The sequence below is a fragment of the Parasteatoda tepidariorum genome, chromosome 9 (genome assembly GCF_982258835.1).
Source record: "Parasteatoda tepidariorum strain Cologne lab strain chromosome 9, Ptep-v5.0, whole genome shotgun sequence".
NCBI classification, from domain to species: domain Eukaryota; kingdom Metazoa; phylum Arthropoda; class Arachnida; order Araneae; family Theridiidae; genus Parasteatoda; species Parasteatoda tepidariorum.
Genome location: NC_141763.1, coordinates 2,666,748 through 2,673,879, shown reverse-complemented (window position 1 = coordinate 2,673,879; position 7,132 = coordinate 2,666,748).

The window sequence follows — 7,132 nt, the reverse complement described above, 5'->3', positions numbered from 1 at the left end:
CACACTTCTGCCGCGAATATCAAGCTTAAAGAACTTTAAAGCGGGTACCTAATGGAACCTATTATGGGCCATTGTATGTCCCCTAATATGTCTATAAAAATTCTCTTTCGTACGATTGTTTAGTATATTAAACTCCAATCTCTTGCCGAGTTTGAAAATTATAAGTTAATATTAAAGGAACATACTGGGTGATTCGTATCCGTGTCTGCGGACCCGAAATTTAACCGTTTTATAGCAATTCTTTGCTTTTTCCCAAAGAAAAATAATAATTCTTATATATTGAACACTTCATTCACGTAAAAATATTGAAAAAGATATCAAAAAAAATAATATAGAATAAATAAATAAAAATTAACCCTTGACCGGTATCGCAGTTTTAAAAATTAATCTTCTGCCAGTATCGATCCCCAGCCTCTATGCTTACTACCCAGTCGCTCTTCCAACCACGCTATGCCTTACACACTTCTGCCGCGAATATCAAGCTTAAAGAACTTTAAAGCGGGTACCTAATGGAACCTATTATGGGCCATTGTATGTCCCCTAATATGTCTATAAAAATTCTCTTTCGTACGATTGTTTAGTATATTAAACTCCAATCTCTTGCCGTGTTTGAAAATTATAAGTTAATATTAAAAGGAAGATACTGGGTGATTCGTATCCGTGTCAGCGGACCCGAAATTTACCCGTTTTATAGCAATTATTTGCTTTTTCCCAAAGAAAAATAATAATTCTTATATATTGAACACTTCATTCACGTAAAAATATTGAAAAAGATATCAAAAAAAATATATAGAATAAATAAATAAAAATTAACCCTTGACCGGTATCGCAGTTTTAAAAATTAATCTTCTGCCAGTATCGATCCCCAGCCCCTATGCTTACTATCCCGTCGCTCTTCCAACCACGCTATGCCTTACACACTTCTGCCGCGAATATCAAGCTTAAAGAACTTTAAAGCGGGTACCTAATGGAACCTATTATGGGCCATTGTATGTCCCCTAATATGTTTATAAAAATTCTCTTTCGTACGATTGTTTAGTATATTAAACTCCAATCTCTTGCCGAGTTTGAAAATTATAAGTTAATATTAAAGGAAGATACGGGGTGATTCGTATCCGTGTCTGCGGACCCGAAATTTACCCGTTTTATAGCAATTATTTGCTTTTTCCCAAAGAAAAATAATAATTCTTATATATTGAACACTTCATTCACGTAAAAATATTGAAAAAGATATCAAAAAAAATTATATAGAATAAATAAATAAAAATTAACCCTTGACCGGTATCGCAGTTTTAAAAATTAATCTTCTGCCAGTATCGATCCCCAGCCTCTATGCTTACTACCCCGTCGCTCTTCCAACCACGCTATGCCTTACACACTTCTGCCGCGAATATCAAGCTTAAAGAACTTTAAAGCGGATACCTAATGGAACCTATTATGGGCCATTGTATGTCCCCTAATATGTCTATAAAAATTCTCTTTCGTACGATTGTTTAGTATATTAAACTCCAATCTCTTGCCGAGTTTGAAAATTATAATTTAATATTAAAGGAAGATACGGGGTGATTCGTATCCGTGTCTGCGGACCCGAAATTTACCCGTTTTATAGCAATTATTTGCTTTTTCCCAAAGAAAAATAATAATTCTTATATATTGAACACTTCATTCACGTAAAAATATTGAAAAAGATATCAAAAAAAATAATATAGAATAAATAAATAAAAATTAACCCTTGACCGGTATCGCAGTTTTAAAAATTAATCTTCTGCCAGTATCGATCCCCAGCCTCTATGCTTACTACCCCGTCGCTCTTCCAACCACGCTATGCCTTACACACTTCTGCCGCGAATATCAAGCTTAAAGAACTTTAAAGCGGGTACCTAATGGAACCTATTATGGGCCATTGTATGTCCCCTAATATGTCTATAAAAATTCTCTTTCGTACGATTGTTTAGTATATTAAACTCCAATCTCTTGCCGAGTTTGAAAATTATAAGTTAATATTAAAAGGAAGATACTGGGTGATTCGTATCCGTGTCAGCGGACCCGAAATTTACCCGTTTTATAGCAATTATTTGCTTTTTCCCAAAGAAAAATAATAATTCTTATATATTGAACACTTCATTCACGTAAAAATATTGAAAAAGATATCAAAAAAAATAATATAGAATAAATAAATAAAAATTAACCCTTGACCGGTATCGCAGTTTTAAAAATTAATCTTCTGCCAGTATCGATCCCCAGCCCCTATGCTTACTATCCCGTCGCTCTTCCAACCACGCTATGCCTTACACACTTCTGCCGCGAATATCAAGCTTAAGGAACTTTAAAGCGGGTACCTAATGGAACCTATTATGGGCCATTGTATGTCCCCTAATATGTTTATAAAAATTCTCTTTCGTACGATTGTTTAGTATATTAAACTCCAATCTCTTGCCGAGTTTGAAAATTATAAGTTAATATTAAAGGAAGATACTGGGTGATTCGTATCCGTGTTTGCGGACCCGAAATTTAACCGTTTTATAGCAATTATTTGCTTTTTCCCAAAGAAAAATAATAATTCTTATATATTGAACCCTTCATTCACGTAAAAATATTGAAAAAGATATCAAAAAAAATAATATAGAATAAATAAATAAAAATTAACCCTTGACCGGTATCGCAGTTTTAAAAACTAATCTTCTGCCAGTATCGATCCCCAGCCCCTATGCTTACTACCCCGTCGCTCTTCCAACCACGCTATGCCTTACACACTTCTGCCGCGAATATCAAGCTTAAAGAACTTTAAAGCGGATACCTAATGGAACCTATTATGGGCCATTGTATGTCCCCTAATATGTCTATAAAAATTCTCTTTCGTACGATTGTTTAGTATATTAAACTCCAATCTCTTGCCGAGTTTGAAAATTATAAGTTAATATTAAAGGAAGATACGGGGTGATTCGTATCCGTGTCTGCGGACCCGAAATTCACCCGTTTTATAGCAATTATTTGCTTTTTCCCAAAGAAAAATAATAATTCTTATATATTGAACACTTCATTCACGTAAAAATATTGAAAAAGATATCAAAAAAAATAATATAGAATAAATAAATAAAAATTAACCCTTGACCGGTATCGCAGTTTTAAAAATTAATCTTCTGCCAGTATCGATCCCCAGCCTCTATGCTTACTACCCCGTCGCTCTTCCAACCACGCTATGCCTTACATACTTCTGCCGCGAATATCAAGCTTAAAGAACTTTAAAGCGGGTACCTAATGGAACCTATTATGGGCCATTGTATGTCCCCTAATATGTCTATAAAAATTCTCTTTCGTACGATTGTTTAGTATATTAAACTCCAATCTCTTGCCGAGTTTGAAAATTATAAGTTAATATTAAAAGGAAGATACTGGGTGATTCGTATCCGTGTCAGCGGACCCGAAATTTACCCGTTTTATAGCAATTATTTGCTTTTTCCCAAAGAAAAATAATAATTCTTATATATTGAACACTTCATTCACGTAAAAATATTGAAAAAGATATCAAAAAAAATAATATACAATAAATAAATAAAAATTAACCCTTGACCGGTATCGCAGTTTTAAAAATTAATCTTCTGCCAGTATCGATCCCCAGCCCCTATGCTTACTACCCCGTCGCTCTTCCAACCACGCTATGCCTTACACACTTCTGCCGCGAATATCAAGCTTAAAGAACTTTAAAGCGGGTACCTAATGGAACCTATTATGGGCCATTGTATGTCCCCTAATATGTCTATAAAAATTCTCTTTAGTACGATTGTTTAGTATATTAATCTCCAATCTCTTGCCGAGTTTGAAAATTATAAGTTAATATTAAAGGAAGATACTGGGTGATTCGTATCCGTGTCTGCGGAACCGAAATTTACCCGAAAATGGCGGGATAAAAGGTTCAAATTTCAAGTCCATCTAACTGCCTTTAATTTTAAGCTATAAATTTCAAACTTGGACGGAAATTTGGCCTTTAAGAGCTAAACCACCCTGTGAAGCAAAATTCTTATAGACCTATTAGGGGGGCTGCAAACTCCCCTTAAGTCTTTTGATTAGCTCACCGGGAGAGGGTACTTGAAGCTATGTAGTAGCCCGATCTCCGTCTAAACGTGGTTCAACGGCTAAGACCGCGTGTTAGTAACTTACTCCTTAAGCGAAGGAGTGCGGATTCGAACCCCGGCAGAGATTTATTTTCAAGAAAAATTTTTCTCTTTTTTTTATTTTACATTATATTATTTATTTACTGTGTTTTTCGATATATTTAAGGATCCTATAAATAAAAATAATTTTTTTTATTCGGGAAATATAAAAAAATGCTTAGAAACTCGAAAATTCCTGGAAAATTAGTTTATTTTTATTATATTTTTTTTAAAACTCCTTTTACAATATTTTCACGATAGTTTAGCATGTGAAATGCGTCCTGTGTTTGAAATCAATTGTCTTTCTTGGAGAAAGAACGCATAATAGAACAAAAAACAAGATAAAATGGCGGGAAAAAGGTTCAAATTTCAAGTCCATCTAACTGCCTTTAATATTAAGCTATAAATTTCAAACTTGGACGGAAATTTGGCCTTTAAGAGCTAAACACCCTGTGAAGCAAAATTTTTATAGACCTATTAGGGGGGCTGCAAACTCCCCTTAAGTCTTTTGATTAGCTCACCGGGAGAGGGTACTTGAAGCTATGTAGTAGCCCGATCTCCGTCTAAACGTGGTTCAACGGCTAAGACCGCGTGTTAGTAACTTACTCCTTAAGCGAAGGAGTGCGGGTTCGAACCCCGGCAGAGATTTATTTTCAAAAAAAAATTTTTTCTTTTTTTTATTTTACATTATATTATTTATTTACTGTGTTTTTCGATATATTTAAGGATCCTATAAATAAAAATAATTTTTTTTATTCGGGAAATATAAAAAAATGCTTAGAAACTCGAAAATTCCTGGAAAATTAGTTTATTTTTATTATATTTTTTTTAAAACTCCTTTTACAATATTTTCACGATAGTTTAGCATGTGAAATGTGTCCTGTGTTTGAAATCAATTGTCTTTCTTGGTGAAAGAACGCATAATAGAACAAAAAACAAGATAAAATGGCGGGAAAAAGGTTCAAATTTCAAGTCCATCTAATTGCCTTTAATATTAAGCTATAAATTTCAAACTTGGACGGAAATTTGGCCTTTAAGAGCTAAACCACCCTGTGAAGCAAAATTTTTATAGACCTATTAGGGGGGCTGCAAACTCCCCTTAAGTCTTTTGATTAGCTCACCGGGAGAGGGTACTTGAAGCTATGTAGTAGCCCGATCTCCGTCTAAACCTGGTTCAACGGCTAAGACCGCGTGTTAGTAACTTACTCCTTAAGAGAAGGAGTGCGGGTTCGAACCCCGGCAGAGATTTATTTTCAAGAAAAATTTTTTTCTTTTTTTTATTTTACATTATATTATTAATTTACTGTGTTTTTCGATATATTTAAGGATCCTATAAATAAAAATAATTTTTTTTATTCGGGAAATATGAAAAAATGCTTAGAAACTCGAAAATTCCTGGAAAATTAGTTTATTTTTATTATATTTTTTTTAAAACTCCTTTTACAATATTTTCACGATAGTTTAGCATGTGAAATGCGTCCTGTGTTTGAAATCAATTGTCTTTCTTGGAGAAAGAACGCATAATAGAACAAAAAACAAGATAAAATTTCGGGAAAAAGGTTCAAATTTCAAGTCCATCTAACTGCCTTTAATATTAAGCTATAAATTTCAAACTTGGACGGAAATTTGGCCTTTAAGAGCTAAACCACCCTGTGAAGCAAAATTTTTATAGACCTATTAGGGGGGCTGCAAACTCCCCTTAAGTCTTTTGATTAGCTCACCGGGAGAGGGTACTTGAAGCTATGTAGTAGCCCGATCTCCGTCTAAACGTGGTTCAACGGCTAAGACCGCGTGTTAGTAACTTACTCCTTAAGAGAAGGAGTGCGGGTTCGAACCCCGGCAGAGATTTATTTTCAAGAAAAATTTTTTTATTTTTTTTATTTTACATTATATTATTTATTTACTGTGTTTTTCGATATATTTAAGGATCCTATAAATAAAAATAATTTTTTTTATTCGGGAAATATAAAAAAATGCTTAGAAACTCGAAAATTCCTGGAAAATTAGTTTATTTTTATTATATTTTTTTTAAAACTCCTTTTACAATATTTTCACGATAGTTTAGCATGTGAAATGTGTCCTGTGTTTGAAATCAATTGTCTTTCTTGGAGAAAGAACGCATAATAGAACAAAAAACAAGATAAAATTTCGGGAAAAAGGTTCAAATTTCAAGTCCATCTAACTGCCTTTAATATTAAGCTATAAATTTCAAACTTGGACGGAAATTTGGCCTTTAAGAGCTAAACCACCCTGTGAAGCAAAATTTTTATAGACCTATTAGGGGGGCTGCAAACTCCCCTTAAGTCTTTTGATTAGCTCACCGGGAGAGGGTACTTGAAGCTATGTAGTAGCCCGATCTCCGTCTAAACGTGGTTCAACGGCTAAGACCGCGTGTTAGTAACTTACTCCTTAAGAGAAGGAGTGCGGGTTCGAACCCCGGCAGAGATTTATTTTCAAGAAAAATTTTTTTCTTTTTTTTATTTTACATTATATTATTTATTTACTGTGTTTTTCGATATATTTAAGGATCCTATAAATAAAAATAATTTTTTTTATTCGGGAAATATAAAAAAATGCTTAGAAACTCGAAAATTCCTGGAAAATTAGTTTATTTTTATTATATTTTTTTTAAAACTCCTTTTACAATATTTTCACGATAGTTTAGCATGTGAAATGTGTCCTGTGTTTGAAATCAATTGTCTTTCTTGGAGAAAGAACGCATAATAGAACAAAAAACAAGATAAAATTTCGGGAAAAAGGTTCAAATTTCAAGTCCATCTAACTGCCTTTAATATTAAGCTATAAATTTCAAACTTGGACGGAAATTTGGCCTTTAAGAGCTAAACCACCCTGTGAAGCAAAATTTTTATAGACCTATTAGGGGGGCTGCAAACTCCCCTTAAGTCTTTTGATTAGCTCACCGGGAGAGGGTACTTGAAGCTATGCAGTAGCCCGATCTCCGTCTAAACGTGGTTCAACGG